Source organism: Cervus canadensis, chromosome 26 (genome assembly GCF_019320065.1).
Source record: "Cervus canadensis isolate Bull #8, Minnesota chromosome 26, ASM1932006v1, whole genome shotgun sequence".
Taxonomy (NCBI): domain Eukaryota; kingdom Metazoa; phylum Chordata; class Mammalia; order Artiodactyla; family Cervidae; genus Cervus; species Cervus canadensis.
The window spans coordinates 2,441,472-2,460,206 of NC_057411.1; the positions used below are offsets into that span (position 1 = coordinate 2,441,472).

At 43.7% G+C, this 18,735-nt stretch overlaps 1 protein-coding gene across 5 annotated transcripts in view; it reads right to left on the reverse strand.

Moving 5' to 3' along the window:
* LNX1 (ligand of numb-protein X 1) overlaps positions 1–18,735 on the reverse strand; it is a 183,653-nt gene that overhangs the window by 124,683 nt on the left and 40,235 nt on the right. Inside the window, exons 2-3 of one of the 5 annotated variants that reach the window (XM_043447586.1) lie at positions 16,368–16,463; positions 3,471–3,668 (exon numbers count right to left, since the gene is read on the reverse strand). The exons of 1 other annotated variant lie outside the window; for it this stretch is intronic. The gene's annotated coding sequence lies outside the window, so the exon portion shown is untranslated. Of the gene's footprint in view, positions 1–3,351; positions 3,669–16,367; positions 16,464–18,735 lie in introns of those variants that run through there. 3 more of the 5 variants (XM_043447587.1, XM_043447588.1, XM_043447590.1) reach the window with 3 other exon arrangements.

The following is an 18,735-nucleotide window of genomic DNA, read 5'->3' on the forward strand; positions in this document are numbered from 1 at the left end:
CGCAGAATCCTACTACCCACAGTTCTGCAAAGGACCAGGCATTTCAGCTGACAGCACCTCTAGCTTGGAACTCCAAGATAAACAAGATATCAATAATCTTTGTTACCAGATTCTCCTTCTAAGCCTTTGGGGGCCTTTTGGGAAATCTGTTTTGCTCAGAGAGTCTTTGGTTCTCAATTTACTACTCTTTCAATCATTATTATACCCAAACTGTGGCATGACCCAGGAAGTCTAGCTATATCCAATATAATAATTGTTTCCTCTAATACTACAGAATTTAACACTTATTGAGTGCTTTCTATATAGCAGGCGCTTTATATGAAACCATTTCAGTTATTCCTCACAATAGCAGTGGGTTTGGTAAGTATTCTGTTTTCCAGATGATGAAACTGAGACAAAGAGATATTCAATTACTGATTTAGTTTGATAATTAACCTGATGGAACTGGCCCAGATCTGACTGATTCTAGCCACTATGCCTTCCTTTCAAGAAAATAATAGTTGACAGTGTGCCAAGGACTGTTCTAAGCACTTTAAACATTTCAATTCATTTCAGCTTCACAATTTTCTTAATAGCTGAGGTAAAGTAAGGTTAAATAACCCATCCCAGGTTACAAGGCTAGTAGGAGGTGGAGATGGGTTTTGAACTCAGGGAGACTGGTGGCAAAAAACAGGCCACTGTTCTAATGCAGTAGCACCATTCCACCTAGAATTCAATAAATAAGACTAATATTTCCTAATGAGGCATGTGGCCACTCCCCTGCAGCCAACCTGACCTACTCACATAGGTGCACCGCCCATCCAGCTTCTGTTATGGGGCCTGGGGATGTGAAACATAACACATTGACGTCCCTTTTGGGGGAAAAGGTAAATATGGAAACTGATGGATGGGGAGGTTGAGGTGCATCTCCAGGTTCCCCTGAGCAAGCTAGTAATCAGTTCAAGGTTGTGAACCCCTGATCTCAACCCACTAGGCGGTTACCTTGCTCTTGATGATGAAAAGGAACGTTATCTTTTCAGGATAAGATGAGACCTGGAGAAGCTCCCAGGGCACTGGGAACACGCCTGCCCTCACGCAATGGCTCAAGGTCATCAAAGGGCACATGACGGTCTACTGAGGGGGTGATCGTATCCACAAGACCTCCCGGTTCCCCTTCCTCAGTCCAGGGAGGGCTCCTCCTCCCAGGGACTTAGCCCTGCCGCTCACCAGGCTGCAGTCGAGGAGACCAAGCACAGTCTGCCCTGGAGATAACACAGTTGAGAGCAGAGAGGGCTGTCTGCCAAGTCAGACTGCACAAATGCCGACAGAATGTTTCCCCCGAAAGCCTGCGGAGGACCACATTTTGTGGGGCTGTTGTACAGGGATGAGAGTCTCGAGGAGCGAAAAGGCAGGAGTAATAACATGGCTAGCAGCTCCTAAAGCTGGCCTGGGAGAACGGCTGAAACCAGTCTGCCTGGCCCGTTTAAAGACACAGTTTAAGCATCTTCCTCCCTCCTGCCTGCTTCCTTTCTCTGCACTGTGAACATCGGTGTGAACTACTTACAAGGAATAACCATAACAAGAACTATCAGGGTTCCTGACAATTGCAACCACATTAGACCTTTTATCTCAGAAAGGTCAGACTATTTACTCTAGCAATCCAGATAAATACCCTCAGGAAGACTGGATCTAGCCTTTGCTTGGCACCCACTTGACACCAGGCAGTGGCCACTAGCTGCTCTGTATATGTTACCTCATGTACTTCTCAGGACCATCTTATGTTGTTGGGATTATTAGTTCTCGCTTTACTGATGAAGAAACGGGGGCTGAGAGAAGTAATATGAGGAAGATGTAAATGGAAGAGGCTGTACAGTTTTCAATCAAGCTATTTTACACCTAACCAAGGGATGGAGTTACTACAGGAAGGGAACCACTGTGGATCTTTTCATCCCTGTGAGCAAAACTCATGTACACACTCTTTCTTATATCTGGGGGCATAGTATCCATAGCTTTGTTCCTTTAATAGTCAGGAGCCCTGACATATAGTGATAAAATGATTTGTTTAATCATACATTACCTACTATGCAGAGACCTAATGAACCACGGCCCACAGAGGGAAGGAAATATAGTGAAGAGGTTTGTGACTTTAAGGACACAATTTTATCCAGAAGATTTAGGATCTAAGAGATCTTTTTCTCTCTTGTGCTGATAAAACTCTGAATCAAGTGAGGCTATTGGTGAAGGACAAGCAGCCACCACCCAAACAGAAGGCTCAGGGGAGAAGGGCAGACTCAAAGGTCAGCTGAGGGGCAACACAAGCCTCCGAGGAGTGAGAGAGACTGGCAACACGCGCGAGGCAGAGTCTAGGGGGAGAAGCAAGCGTCTGAGACTAAAGTGTTCTCAATTCGTGTCAATTTATACTCTAGGAGAACTGACATGTACTTTGAATTTCTGGGTGGATGAATATGAATATTTATAGGAATAGGAATATTCCTAACAGATGATTCCCTGGCTAACTGAAATCTCAGAAAAATAGCCCATGAAGGAATCCAGGATGAAATGCCTCCCTCACAGGTTGACTTTTCTCCCCATTTTCCAGCTCATCCCAGTAGGGAGCCAGGTTTGGAGATGGTTTCTTTTCCTCTAACAACAGTATTGGGTGGAGAGTGTGTGTGGCTCCTGGACCATCCAGAACAGAAGTGGTAACAGTCTGTGTGGTCAGGATTAAGAAAACAAAATGGATTCTAGAGGTAAAATTACTCAAGAAAGAAAGGTCCTGGCAGAACAGTCTCCTTGGTATATTTGCAAAGAAAAGGTAGAGAGAAAAAAAAAAAAATGGAAGAGTTCCAAAAAATTACGTATCAGACCTGAATTTATATTCTTGTAAACACTGAGGAAATGATCTTTACTTTAGCCAAAGGTCAGCAGGCAGCCAACTCAGGGTCTGAATGTAAACAATTCTAATCCAAGTCTGTGAAGCAGTTTTAAAAAGAATAAAGGACAAAGAAAACAGTAGACTTCTCTAGAGAAGAAAGAGGGAAGAAGACTGGAGTGCAGGCTTCTGAGTAAGGGCAATAGAATTTACCTGCCGGAGGAACAGATTTTCAGAGGGGGGCGGTGGGGAATAATTAAGGTCATCTCACAGGTTTAGACGGAAATTGCCTCTGGTGAACGCCGAAAGCAAGGGAAAATAAGTCAACTCTGATTTCAGCCCCCTCCCAACACACACTATACAGGTCTGCATCTTGAAGTTTCAAAAGAAAGTACCCACTCCACCTCAGAGGTTAAAAATAATAATAATCAGTTCAACTTCCCAGACAAGCAGAGGCTGGATTAATGATTAAGAGAAACCAAAAGGATTAAATATCTGACCTGGGAGAATTTTCCTCTGCATCCAAAATGTCAAAGGCATCTCTTTCCTTTCAAAAAGAACTTCTCCCTCTGGGACAAACACCCAGGGCTAAACCATTCAGCTTCTATTTTTCACTCACATTCTTCCTTCAGATCCGTCAGGGGTCCACGGTCTAAACGTCCAGGGAGGAACAGCAGGGTTTCAGCTCACCCTTCCAAGTGCTGCCCGGGGCTCTCAAAGAGGCAGCACCCCAGCGGTTCTCACGCCTGTGGCTGAGTCCAACAACTCCCTGGGCTGCCCCAGCAGTAACCGGCCTCCACCGCCGTCCTACAGGTGCCTAGAGGAAGGAGGAGGGCATTGGTCGGTGGAGACCAGGAAATGTGTGACATCACAGGAGCCTCGACAGATAAAACATTGCTGGGACCTTAGTTATCGAAACAGTCAGTAGGCCCCGCCCACCTGTCATTCACCTGAATACCTGCGAGCAGGTAGGTGGCGTCTCTGGGTGGACAAATGAATCAGTTAAAGCAATTTGCCCACTGGAATTTACTTTCTTTCCTGAGCATGGCACGTGTCCAGCCCCAAGGACAGATCTGAATTTCTATGCCTGGTTGCTTCCTGGGCTCCTCCTCCCACCCCCTTCCAATAGCTGCCTATAAAAGAGTTAAAAAAGAAAGTTTATTTACTTTTATCGTTTTAACAACTTTCAAAAAATTGAAGTATAGTTGATTTGCAATGTTATTTTAGCCTCTATATTTTATTCCATTTGAAGTTCTTACAAAATCACAGTCATATTTCCCTGTGCTGTACAATATATCTTTTTTCCTTATTTATTTTATATATACTGGTTTTTACCTCTTAGTCCCCTACACTTAGGGCTTCCCTGGTGGCTCAGACGGTAAAGAATCTGCCTGCAATGCAGGAGACCTGGGTTCCATCCCTAGGTTGGGAAGGTCCCCTGGAGAAGGGAATGGCTACCTACTCCAGTATTCTTGCCTGGAGAATTCCATGGACAGAGGAGCCTGGTGGACTACAGTCCATGGGGTTGCAAGGAGTCAGACATGACTGGTTGGACACGACTGAGTGACTTTCACTTTTCCCCTACCCCATCTTGCCCCTCCGCTTTTCCCTCTCCCACTGGTCATCTCCCACTGATTTGTTCTCTCTGAATCTGTTCGTTTATCTTTTAGATTCCACCTAGGATATTTAAATACAAAAACAGACAGTCACTTAATGAGCATGAAAAGGAACTGTGTGAAGATTGAATGCTTGGAAAATATCTGAGATTTATTCCTGAATGCTTTTGTGAATGTCATCCATTTGGATCCCAAGTGCTTCTCTGTTCAGATTTAATAAGTGAGAGGTGATGATTCAAATTCATTAAAAAAAAATCCAAATATGATGCTTCTCAGCAGTTTCAGAGTCAAGTTTTCAAACACCCCCCCACCCCCTGCCCCACTAGTTTATCCCATATTTGGGAGTTTGTGAAACTTCAGTCACTTCCTAGCTCACCGGTGTGGCAGCTAGAAGTCACACGGAGGTTATAGTTCATTGCAGACCTGCAATTAGGAGCAATTTACGTGATTCAGATTGGAATGATAGTACAGTAATAAAGTGGCGTTGTCAGCTGGTTAGAGCCAGGACGGAGGAGTCAGGGTTATTTCTGTCCCAAGCGTGGTGTGTGACCCTAGGCAAGTCATTGTGTTGCCTCAGCTTTCCCAGCAGCAAAAGACAGGAACCCTACAACTCAGCCGGCGCTGCAGCAGCACCTGTGAGGTATTGCGGCTGCCTCTTAAACCCTCTGGCATCTCTCGAAGGATTGTTAACAGCTTCTATCATTGCATTTTAACGTCGTGTATTTCTATGGCCCCAGTCCAGCATCTCTCGGCAATTTATTCACTCTCTGGAATGTACTACCTGGGGAACACGTGGGTTCTCCCTCCGAGGTGGACGGCCTACTTGCCCAGAGAGATATACTCTATTTTTTCCCTGGAAGGAGAAAAAAAATGTTGAAATTCTGACTTTTCCTCGTATTCTGTCCCCCTCTTCCCTCTCTCTGTTTTAAGTTAACTTTTATTGGAGCAGAGTTGCTCTACAACGTTGTTAGTTTCTACTGTACCCCTCTTCTCTTGACACTGTTAATCCTTTGATTCCACACATTCTAACACTGTACTTCTTCAGGGGTGTTTGGATTGGGCTGGTGGGTTGGTGTTTTGACTGAGGGGGAGGGGTGGAGGAAGAAGAATCAATAGGAGGGGGGCGGGGAGGAAGGTGTTGACTGCAGTCTCTAGTTCTCCCCATTGACTGGGCGCCGCCTGTCATCCGATACCTTGTAAAACAACCAGGGAGTGAAGGAGGGAAAATTCTAGTCGCAGGCCCGCAGGGCAGGCTCTGCATCTTCTCTTGCAGTAGAGCTGGGTCCTCTCCCAAGCTGTCCCTGGCTGCCTAGACCACCGTCCCCACCTGGGAACTGCCTGCACTTCATAGAGAGCTGGAAGCTTAAAAAAAATTCCCCATTCACGTTTTCATCTGATAGAAACTATGGTAGATGTGGCTACTCCTTTATTATTAACAACAACTACATAAGAATAAGGCAGCAAAGCCTTTTATATACCTGCTGGTGTTTCAGGAATAAGTACTGGTCCACCGGTTTGATACTCAACTAAGAAACACCTGCAAAACAGGCTTCTACGCTGGCTTGAGTGTCTCCCAAGACAGGAAGAGGGGCAGGGCCAGCCGCCAGCCTCATGAATCATCCAGGCCTGCCTACAGCTGCCTTCCTTGTGTGTCAATCGCCTTGGAAGGAGGCAGGTCCCACCTAGGCAGGGGGAAGCCACGAGGCTCCCCTGGAGGCTCAGAGGGCCAAGTATCTGCCTGCAGTGCTGGAGACCCGGGTTCAATCCCTGAGCTGGGCAGATCCCCTGGAAAAGGAAATGGCAATCCCATGGACAGAGGAGCCTGGTGGGCCACAGTCCATAGGGTCTCAAAGAATAGGTCACAACTGAGCAGCTAGCACTTTCACAGAAGATGTAGGAAAAGGAGGAGCAAGATTTCTGGGGAAAAGCATTTTCAGGGAGTGACAACAAGTCCTGAGGCTAAGGGCTTCACAGCACAGAGCATTCTGCTCCTGCGGCTCGTTGAGTAAAACTGAGACAAGAAGTTGAACCAGCAGGAGATCACGATCCATAAAACAGCAAGTGGGGCAGTGTGCAGAAGACAAAGGAAAAGCAGGCCGTTTGACTTGGTGCTCTTGGATTTAGAATAATCTTTGAAGTTTCAAAAAAAAAATCAGTGTGGGCTTCATTATTCCATTAGGGCTGCTGTGTTGTTATGGAAGTGTGTCTCAAATACTGGTGAAAAGATATACATAATAATTATAAAAAACCACCATTGACTAAGTGCTTAGCTGGTGCTACTCACTGTTGTGAGCACTTTTTACAACACTATGAGTTACGTACTATTTGTATAGACAGTTGGAAAAGCAAGGCATAGAGATGTTGAGTACATGCCAAAGGCCAGCACAGCCAACAAGTGACAGGGCCAGAGCAGTTTCATCTGCTGGGGAAGAAATGTGGAAAGGTTTTGATTTCATGTTCCCTGGCAACTTCCTGGGCACTAATCAAAGTTCTTACCCATCCTCTATTTAGAAGGAAGTGCCTTGTAGAAGTAGCCCTGGGAAGTATAGTTTCTGGGAAGGACTGTCTCTAATTACAGAAGAATTATTAATCTGGTTTATATATTGAGTATGTAGATGGATATGTTTATACATGTATTTGTCAGAAAACACACCAGGAAATCCATCACCCCTGAGTGCATCCTCAAAATCATATTTTGGGATCTGTCAAACCAACCCCAAGAAGGGAAAGCCAACTTGAGGGGCCCCTCCAGAGGGATCAGTTGTTACTCTCTATGACATTATTTATGGTTATCTCTCTCTAAAACTTTAACGGCCTATCCCTTAAAAGCTGCAAATGTTATCAGAAGGGCTATAAGAGCCTAGAACTATATACAGTTGGATATTACGAGATGATGTAAAATTAAGTTCCAATGCAACCACTACCAAGTTAGATAGTTTAGACCAGGTTTGGCAAGTACTAGACACATGCTGCTCCTATATCATTCTCATCGTTATTGCTAGAAGGCCTTCAGCTCAGAGGTAACCTAGGAATCTTCAAGACAGAGGTCCAAGCACAGCGACAATTTCTATCCTTGACTTGAGAGTAAGCAGGAGGGATAATCAGGAAAGGATAAGATTGGTGTTGGTTGGTGTCATTAGGCAAGATTTCATGGAGAATGGAAGATGAATTATACCTTGAAGGATATGGGGAGATAGTTGAGAGGGGCAGAAAAATCCAGGCAGGGGCCTTCTCTGGTGGTTCAGTGTAAGGAATCTGCCTGCCAATGTGGGAGAAATGAGTTTGATCCCTGATCCAGGAGGATCCCACATGCCTTGGAGCAACTAAGATCATGTCTGCAGTAAGAGAAGTGGCCACAATGAGAAGCCCACGTACCACAGCTAAAGTGCCCCCCCTCTCTCTGAAACTGGAGATAAGCATGTGCAGCAATGAAGACAAAGAAAACAAAGCCAGCACAGACAGCAGGTGGAGACAGGGGTGATCACAGCCTGTGAGTGCTGGGGAGGAAGGTGTGAGTGGAAACAAGGGGAAAGACAATGGAGTGTTCATCCTGCTGGGGTGAAGAGGAGCCATCCTCTGCTCGGCTTGCGTGGGAAAGGTGGACCAGATGATAAAGAACCTCAAAGGCTGACTCTTCAGGTCTTCACAGGACTTCTGGCTACTTCTCTCATGATGATTAAACAGCAAGAGGCAGAAAGAAAAAAAGCAATGGAGGAAGGAAGGAACGGAAGGGAAGAAGGAAGAGAGAAAGAAGGGAAAAGAAAGGAGGGAAAGAATGAAGGAAGGGAGGAGGGAGGAAGAGAGAAGAAGAAAGAGAAAAAAAATTCAGCATCTCGGGCATGCGTCATTTATTCAGAGCAGCAGTATTTTCAGAGTTGAGTTAAACTTCCATGATATGCCATTTCAGCTATCTTTCTCGTTAGAAGCAAGCCTCCTTTGCAGTCAACATATCCTGTAAACTTTGTTTTCTGGAGAGACGGATGGAACGCATTAGAAAGCTCTCTGAACTCAAGGTTGGGCCTGTCCTAGTTAGGCAGCCAGCTCACTTGGGCTTTTTGATTAGTCTGAATTCTTTTATGTATCTTGACAGGGAAATCTATGGGGGAAAGGAGGTCTGTTTTCAAAGCTCTTTCCTTCTAGATCACCACAATGAAGGTTGGCATTCTCAAGGATTCTTCCTGGCAGAAAACTATTGTAAGACATTCCTGGCAAAGAACTGTTGCTAAGACAGTACCTCAATATTCATCAGAATTACTTTACCCCTGTTGGCTTCCTTTTTTTTCATAGCATGTTTGTAGGGTTGTCTAAGATGACTGAATGCCACAACAAAAGTGAACAAATTCCATCTGATTTTAATAAAATGCTATATACTTTAGCTGAAAGTATATAGCATTATGAGATGGAATTGCTGTACACGTTCCATCATGTTGGCCTCAGTTTCTTCTTTGAACTAGCCTAGCTCCAAATATTTCATTGGTTAATTACAATTACTTAGCATGATATGAGTAAACAGGACCCAGAAGGGCAATTATGGAAAATAATAGTAATAATCACAAATATCAGCTGATGGGATAAGTGCCATCTGGTTCTGTGTATGTGGAAGAGATTGCATTTCTCTCACAAGCGCACAGCCCATGTGTTGTCTGGTTTGCAGATGAGTTGCTAGGATACTGGATGGATTTACGGTTTGGGGGCCGACACTGCTCCGGGGTGTGGGCTTTGGAGGTAAGAGGGAGTACATTAGCCATTGGAGGTGGCACATATTTTGTGAAGATTTCCTCCATGGGCCTGCAGCCAGCATTCTTCTTTAGTGGGAAAAAAAAAAAAAAGACTTCATTGTTGCTCCCTCTATAAATGTTACAAGGCCTATATTCCTCAACTGTAAATATCTGTGTTTATATGACTCCACTGTTGCATGAACCAGGTGGGTTATTTAATTTTTTTGCTGATGGTTGTTGATATTGTGAACGTTGTTGTATCTGTCTTTCTTGGTTCCATCATTTGTGTGTTAGCTGCTCAGTCATGTTCAGCTCTTTGCGACCCCATGGACTGCAGCCCGCCAGGCTCCTCTGTCCATGGGATTCTCCAGGCAAGAGTACTGGAGTGGGCTGCCATGCCCTCCTCCAGGGGATCTTCCCGACCCAGGGATCGAACCCAGGTAGCCTACACTGCAGATAGATTCTTTATCTTCTGAGCCATGAGGGAAGCCCAATTGACCCAATACCATATGTTGAAAGTGTAAAATGTTGTCTCTCCTTTTGAACTTTGACCTCATTCTGAGGGGGTCCATGTCCTTGTGGATGACCCCTCTACATCCTTGACCCCACCAACTCTAAGGACATTTACCTCTATTCCCCTGGAGCTGCCCATTTTCAGGGCTGCCGCTTGGACCTTCTTATCATCCAAAAATCTTTCATTTCAAAAAAATCTGAGAATGTTACTCTCCTATGTTCTTTTAACTGTTCAGATTTTCCACTCCCTTACTCAAATTTTGCTTTCCTCTCTGAATGGATTGTACTCCTGGTTCTTGACTTCTGGAGCTCACCCAAGAATATCGCTCTCTTCTGTTTTCACTTTGAGCTTGTCTGACCCAGATCCCACTTCCTCGCCTGCATCCTCAGCTTCCCAAAGGCCTGGCGGAACCAGGGCTCCAGGCTTCTCTCTTCCTATGGGCATGAGGGTTGGAGCCACTGTATCCGTATGTCTGCAATGCCAGCCTCTCGAGCTGGTCTCTTCAGCAGTCCTGGTCCACCATGTCTCGTCTCTGTGGTCAGCCCACCTGCAGTCCATTTGCCTGGCCTGGCACACCAGGCTTTTCATGACCCTGGGCCCTGCCTGCCTATCATACCTCAGCAACATCTCTGTATCCTTTCCACCCACAGAATACTGCCCATGCCCCAGCCCCCATGCCCTAGTAACACTGTGTTAGAGGGGTCTGCCCCGCCCCCCTCTGCCCTAACATTTCCACAAGAAAGTGGTTTCCAAAGAAAACTCCAGCCATACTTCGCCCTTCACTCACTCTGCCCCCTGCAAGTCCTTCAGTGGAAAACTAGGAAAGATCGATGGGCCAGCTCAGCTGCACTCCTCCCTTGGCTGTCGTGGGGGTTTTCCTCTGCTGCTCCATATGCTGAGTCCTCCCAGGGCAGGCTTCTGTTTGAGAAGACATCATGCCCAGATCTGCCTGGGCTGGGTGCCTTCAAGCTCTTTTTACTTTGTTCCAGGTCTTGTTCTCCAACTTAGCTATTACCATTTGAAAGGTGATATTTTGGCCTCAGTAATTACTCTTAAATTTTTCTCTAATTATTCCAAACTCAGGTGGGAAACGGAAGCACTGTTTGTTGGGGTCCCTCTTAGATACCCAAGAAAACCTGAATGTGGTTCCCGTAACAACCAGGGTCTCTCACTGCTAGGCTCTGACTCATGCATCACCACCCTAACAGTTCTCATCCATCTAGCATCACCTGCATTGATGTCGTGCACTTTTAAATGCTCTCTTACAGGATCCTGGCAGAAACCCCAGGAGCAAACTCTACTTAACAGGTGAGGAGACTGAGTCTCTTAGAGGTAAAGTAACTTGTCCAAATGGCCCAGTGGGTTACAGGCAGACCTGACATTCGGGTATTTCTCCTCCCTCAGTTTGGGAAACTCCATCTTCAGGGCTCAGCATAAGTGCCACCTCCTTTATAGAACCTCTCCTCACCTTCCCGAGCAGACATCCACTCCTGCGCTGTGCTCGCTGCATGCCCTACTCAGGCAGTGATCCTGATTGTAATTTTTAAAAGATAGTCTTCTCTCTAGACAGTCAGCTAGGGAACATGAATTCTCATAGACCTGCAGGACTTGGCCCAGTGTCTGGAAGGAACACAGCCCAGTGCCTTCAACAGACATTAGTCAAAAGAACTAAAGATGACTGCAAAACAAGTGGATGAATGAAGGAATTCTCATTGTTAGGTTACACCTGGAAGGATCCCTTCCTTTTCCTAGAAGTCTAAGCCTATGGACTTTAGAAAGGAGACTGACTTTATTACACTTAATTTTCACAGTAATGCCACAACCTAGACCTTCATGATTCATTCATTCAGATATTCAAAAAACGTATTAAACTGTTGATGTTCTAGTCACTGTCAAGGATGAGAAGAATCTCAGTTTTCAGGAACTCCTCATCCATGAAGAAGCAGAGTTAAAGACAGAGGATTAAAACCCAAGGTGGAGATTGCCAGGTATTCATACAGTTACAGGAAAGAGGAAGGGTGGCTTGTTTTTTCTCACTTAAAAGATTTAAGTTGTTAAAAACTTCTGCCCAAGTTCACCCAACTGGTAAATGACAGTGTTTACACTGGGGTGCAGGTCCATTTTAGCGCCTGTGACCTTCCCAGGCCCACATGGCGTTGCCCTGGCCCTTTGCCAAAAAGGGGGCCCATGAGAACTGGGACCCATCATGCTTCTAGGTTTGCTTCAGAGAACCTGAGTCTTCTTGGTGGTGGTGGTTTAGTCACTTAGTCATGTCCTGCTCTTCTGACCCCATGGGCTGTAGCCTGCCAGGCACCTTTGTCCATGGGATTTTCCAGGCAAGAATACTGGAGTGGGTTGCCATTTCCTTCTCCAGGGGATCTTCTTATACCTTAATGATTTTCACAAATGTAGATGTGTCTTATCTTGAGTGGGCAGAAAGACTGCGCCTCAAACGTGGTCTTGGAGTTTCTTGCCCACAGTCAGGATTGGCTGGTACCTTGGGAAGAACTTGAAAAAGACCTGTGCTCTCATGTGACAGTAACATCGGTAGCTATTTAGAGGAATTGAAATTCCTTTCAAGTGGAATTGACAATGTTAGTAAACCTTTATTAAAGACCCCCACCTTAAACTTCATAGACTTTCAGTGTTGCATAATTTAAGTCCCACTTAATTCTACTTTCTGTATATTCAATCCTCAGTGAATAAGACCAAATGATCATTTTCTTCACAAAACCTCCTTATAATTGCTGTCTTTTATGTTGTCTAATAGAGTGCTCTGTCCAGGCCTAAGAGCCCAACTTCTTAAAACTTCTTCCTGATAAAGTTAAAAATTCACAATAACTAGTGACCTACAGTGAGTCACAGATACACACCCAAAATGGCCCAAGGAGAGATGGTGTGGAAAAGGCATAAACAAGAGGCAAAGCATGCTGCTGGTCCCTTCGGGTGTTATAAGCACAGAAGAAGCCAGCTGTCTAGATGGAGAAGTGTTTTCCTTCCCAATGAACTTTTGCCTCCGTCCAAGAGAGGGCAGGTCCTCAAAAATGGCGTTCACTGCCAAGAATCCTGTCCTTCAGTTCTCCAAAGTCAAATATAAGAAAGAATATCTTGAAAACCACTCACCATTAATGCAGAGATAGCTGTTAATCTTCCAACAGAATCTCAGCAAGGGGCAATTCATTTGGTTTTTCTCAAATCACAAGCAGGTGAAGATTTTCCTTCTCAACTTGGACAATGAACCTGGATGATTGTCTCTCTTTTCAGCCCTTCTTAGAGCTGAATTTCCCTGGGCACCTGCCACTAAGCCACGATGAGGTGTCTGGAGTAGGTAAGGGCACTTCCTTGTGGCCATAAAGCCACAACAAGGTGGAGCCACAGACAGGCTCGGGTGACGTGGACAAAGGCATCTCCATGGCCAGCCCTGGTACCTCTGGCCCTAGGAGCTGCTGCTCCTCCCAGGGCCAGCGTAGAAGCTGCACTTCCAGTCGAAGTTTAGATGATCACAGAGTAATGAATAGGGTCCCCTCCTACTCCCCCTCAGCAGTTATGAGAATGTGGAGTTGTTATCACTGTGAACTTGTCCTCGAGTCCTCCACCCCTGGGTGGCCCATCTAACCCTGCACTGGAAATATTGACCTCAACTGTGGCCAAGTGGCCAGAGCACTGGTGAGGCAGCAGGAGCTTATTCTCTCTGGGGTGTGAGAGTGTCTGAAAGATGCCTCTAGTTACTTTTCAGATCCATTCGGCTTAGTTCCATGAACATTTATGGAGTTAAGAACTAGAAGCAGTGTTAATAACTGGCCTGGGTAATAGAGGCCCTGGAACACTAAGTTCCCCATTTGCCCTGTTGTAATTTGAAGCTGTGTCAATATCAGTACTGGCCATCAGCCTAGGATGGCTAGACTGGTCCTTCCAGCTCAGCCTGTCCCCCTGAAGCAGCCTGGTGCATGTGGCAAGGGAGAGGCTGCCCTTCCAGTCCTTTCTCCCACTTTCTCTGAGTTGCCCCAGAGGCTGCCTGAAAGCATGTCTTTGGCAAGTCCTGCCACAGGTGTATTCCCAGCTCCGTGTTGGGTGATTCTCATTAGTGTCTCCCCAGCGTGGCCAGTCCTTCTCGGTGATGTGGCCGCACCTGGATCAACACTGATCATATTCTGTCTACCCCTCCATAAACTCACAGCTGTGATTTTGGAGTGTGTGGGGCGGCAAGCCGGGTGGACCTCAGGATGCTTATTCTTCAATGTCATGCTGCTGTAGGGTTTTGGCAGAGGGGGAAGCAGTTATGTTGGGCATGTCCTCACCTCTGCCACAGAGAACACTGCCCACACTAACTCCTGTCAACTTGAAGTTGGAAGAAGATCTGTGACTCTCTTGGTCTATCCTCTACCCATCTTAAGGTAGCGTCTTCTCTGGAATAAATGAACCAGGAACCACATGCCAGAGTTCACCAACAGGTCTGTTCCAGGTACCGGTATTCTCAAAACCAAATGTTCTAAACTGATTGCTACTATTTCTCCCTGCCCTGCTCTACCAGTCCCTCTCCAAAATCACCCCGTTCTATAGCATCCGCATGCTACCTACTTTCTTCGCTCCTGCTTAAATGGCTGACTTCTGTTACACTGTTATCCTCCCCTGGAAGCGATCGTATGAGATTTCATAAAAAAGCAAAAGTAGGTCCTCATTGGGAAGCTGTAGAATTCTGCTGGTGTGATGGGAAGAAGAACAGAGTGAGAGACAGTAATCAAGGTCTGTTAATGAGCATGCCCCCAAAATGGAAAGGAGGTTACCCTCCATAGTGATACCGGGATGGCTTCAGACATAACAAACTACTCTGTTGTCTGTGATTGTGACACCACCATTAGGAGTCAGTCTGGGTCTTGTGAGAAACAGATGCCAGGATGAGGCTAAGCACGCAAGGACTTAATTAAGGAAGACACCTGTATGAGGAGTAATGGGACAGGAGCTGAGAAAGTTTGGGAAAGCACATGGAAGAGCTTAATCTTGTCTTTATTGAATAGACGGATAGATGAATGAATGAACAAAGTATTGGGTTGGCCAAAATGTTTTTCCCATAAAACTTTTCTGGCCAATTAAATATAGTTTGGAAAGGGAAGGAGAAAGGAAGCATCTGGGTACAAAATGATATGAATTAGCACAGGTGTTATTAAGTTGTAGGCAGGGTAGGTATTCAGCTGGTGTCCACCATGGGGCTGTAATGGGTCCTTACTCCTAACATCTCTAATGATTGGTCAGGTCTAACCAGATTGGTTGATGCCTCTGCTGTACTGATTATTAAATATTTTGAAAATCATCCCAATTATATGGATGATCACATTTGCCTAGAATATTTGGCAATGTTTTCACAAATGGAAAGTGATTTATTTCTGATGGCCATTCACTGCAACATGGGGCCACCACACATACTAACAATTCTCACAGGTGGTGGTGCTGAAGTCAGAGGAGCTACTCAAATCCATTTGTTGTTCTATGAATTTGGTGGAGGGCAATTTATCACTTGAGGCTAAGTCCATTCCAAGTTTCTGATGCGCTGCTGATTTTTGCTCTACTCTCCCTAGGAAAGAATTTATATTACTTTTCCCTCACCCTCCCACTAAAAATATACTAGCAACCACTGCTGGTGGACTTCTTTGTTCTCTTATCATAAGCCCAGGACATCCTCCTTAAACTGGAGAGTGTTTGAAGAAAAAATAAATGGAGACCAAATGAAATGTGACCTGTTATTAAAGTTTTTATATGCACATACTGAAGTAATGGGAGTGTTTGGGGGCAAACTGATGAACTGTCTAGACTTAAGCAGAACTAGCAGAGCCCATGTGGATGTAGGAGCTGGAGAGAGGGAGATGTAAGACAAAGGAACCCAGGACCCTCAGAGATTGTACCAAGGACTCTGAACTCTCGTGGGAGGTGGTACTGGGGTTCAGGCCAAGTTTAACTAGAGATCCAAACGGCATGTGAGCATACTTCATATCCAAGGTATACTTAGGCTAGCTGGATTTGTTGTTTCTTACACCAGAAATGAATTATAAACATCAGTCCAAAGGCAGAGACAGACTAATTTTTCTTTCATTTAATTCCCCAAGGCTGAAAATCTGTGTTCATGTCTGGAATGGGCCTGAACCCCTTGGGTGGGAAATAGCAGGTCATGGGTTACTTCTTCCAAGAAAAGAGAGAAGCAGGAGCAGGAAACTTGGGAAGGTGATGCTTTGGAGGTATAGAACTCTGAGGGAAGTGACGTCTTCTTCCATGCACTTAAACTCCCCTTCCAGGGTAATGCAATGCTTCATTTTCTGACATAGGGCACAAGCTCTCTTTCTCTGAGTTCTAATCATTGCTTCTCTCCTGCTGGTAATAGCTTCACCCACCCCCTGGGTTTCCAGGTGGAGTTAGTGGTAAAGAATCTGCCTTCCAACGCAGGAGATGCAAGGTATGTGTGTTTGATCCCTGGGTTGGGAAGATCCCTTGGAGAAGGGAATGACAGCCCACTCCAGTGTTCTAGCCTGGAGAATCCCCATGGACAGAAGAGCCTGGCGGGCTACAGTCCATGGGGTTGCAAAGAGTCGGACACGACTGAGCACTACTACTATACGACTATACACCCCCTGAAACACATACTGTCTCTAGCTCGGAGTCTGCCCTGGCCCTCTGCTTACCTTTGGAAATGGCCCCTGTTGGTAAGCTGTTTTCAATGATTGGATTTGACAGTGGTGGAGTAGAAGGTAGGAGAAAGCCTTCCTCATGGTTCAGGTCTATGGAAGGAAGATAAGAAAGATCAGACTTCTCATAAGAAAGGAATAAAGCCTAAGGCTGCAGAGGAATATCTTTAAAATGCTAGAAGGGGAAAATTGTCAATCCCAAATTCTATAGCAAATATGAAGGGAAATTGAGACTTTTTTCCAGAAAAGCAAAGACCTAGATCATTTATTACTAACAGACATGAACTACAAGAAATTTTAAAGGGATTTCTTTAGGCAAAAGGAATATGATATGAGACAAAACCTTGGACTTACACAAAAAATGAAGGACACTGGAAATTTTAAGAATGAACTGACAACAGAACTCAGTACACTTAATGTCATTTTGGGAACACACCTGTAATCCAATCTGATTATACAGGCTACTTAATTTGCCTGAACTGCTCTGAAGGAAATCCAGCATTATAAAGTATAAGGAGAGTGGTTATTTATGTATGATTTGGTAGAAAAGGCAACTTAATTAAGGAAGAATGAGACTGAGACTAAGTTTATTAAAGGCAAAGAAATTTTAAATTGTGCATCAAATGTAAAAAATAAGTAATAGAGATAAGAAAAAATTCAAGGAAGTAAAATGAGCATCGAAAATCTAAAGAAGAAAAAAGGATTGCATTTTAAAATCTATCACTTTAATAATTTGAAATTTAAAATAGAACCAGAATGATGTTTTTATAAGGCCTTCCCTCATAGCTCAGTAGGTAAAGAATCTGCCTGCAATGCAGGAGACCCTGGTTTGATTCCTGGGTCGGGAAGATCCCTTGGAGAAGGGATAGGTTACCCACTCCTGTATTCTGGCCTGGAGAATTCCATGGACAGTCCACGGGGTGACAAAGAGTCAGACATGACTGAGTCACTTTCACTTTCACTTACAATGTTTTGATACAGAGCCATCCTTAGAAACAGCAAAAGCTTAAATAAACCCAATATATCTCTTTGGACTGTATTGGGCAATTCCGTAGAAAAGAAGAAATAAGGACATATATGAACTGACATATATGAATGTTTTTTGTTTACAAAATTAATTATATAGCATTTGGTATGTGCTAATTTCTATTCTAAGTACTTAAATATATTAAATAATTTAATTCTCTCAAAGACCCTATGAGGTAGATACCATTATTATTTATATCTTACAAACACAGTCAAGGTCATACGGTAAGTTTGAGATTGAAAGCAGACATTCCCCATATTCTTTGCTTTTAGTCTATGTGCCATACTGCTTCCACACATAATAACTGGAGAATACCCTACATTTCAAATATAGATAATTTTTATTACTTTTTATATGTCTATAGAACATTTATAAAGACTGATCATATATCTGGCTACAAAAAAGCTTCAGAAATTCAAAAAATAAAGATTTTATAGGTCACATTATCTGACCCTAATTCAGCTAGTAAGAAAAAAATTATCAAAAGATGACCAAAAATTGTCTTCTTGAAAATGAAGAAATAGTTAGAAAACAATTGACTTGAAGAAATCAAAAGGGAAATTACTGACCTTCTTTCACTAGGAAGGTCTTTTGACTGTACAATTTTTCTACTCTAATTTCACAGAGCTGTAGAAATTTTACAGTCAAAAGGCCTTCCTTGTGAAAGAATAAAGATGAGAAGTAAATAAAATAAGTCTACATTCTAAGAAATTAGAAAAATAACAATAAAGAATGATTAATAAAGGTAAAATCTTAATAGAAAGGAGAAAAGTAATAAAGTATATAAATAAATTTAAAATCTTATTAAAATTCTATCCACTTGATAATCTAATTTTTTAAAAGAAAAAAAGCAAAATTATAAAAGATCAGAAAGTAGAAAGATCAAATATTAAAATGACCAAGAGTATTAAAAGAGAATATAATTTAAAACTTAATGGCAACAAATTTGAAAACTGGAGAAAACACTAGGAAAGAAGAGGAAAAATGATCTATTTTTGCAGATGATACGATTGTAAACTTAGAAAACCCAAAGGAATCTGGTAAAAATCTCCTAGATTTAAGAAGAGAATTTTGTAAAGTAGACGGATCCAAAAATATGCAAAAAACAAAAATCATTAACTTTTCTCTATTCTAGTAATAAAATAGGAATGGAAAAAAACATTCAAAATCAACCCCTCTGGAATACTTAGAAATAGATACAACAAAAAAAGGAAATAACAAAATCATACTAAAATATGTATGTAAAAGGAGAAATGGACAGACATGCCATATTTTTGGATAAGACTCAATGCCATAAAAATATTCCCTCAAATTGTGTATGTATTTCACTAAAACTCA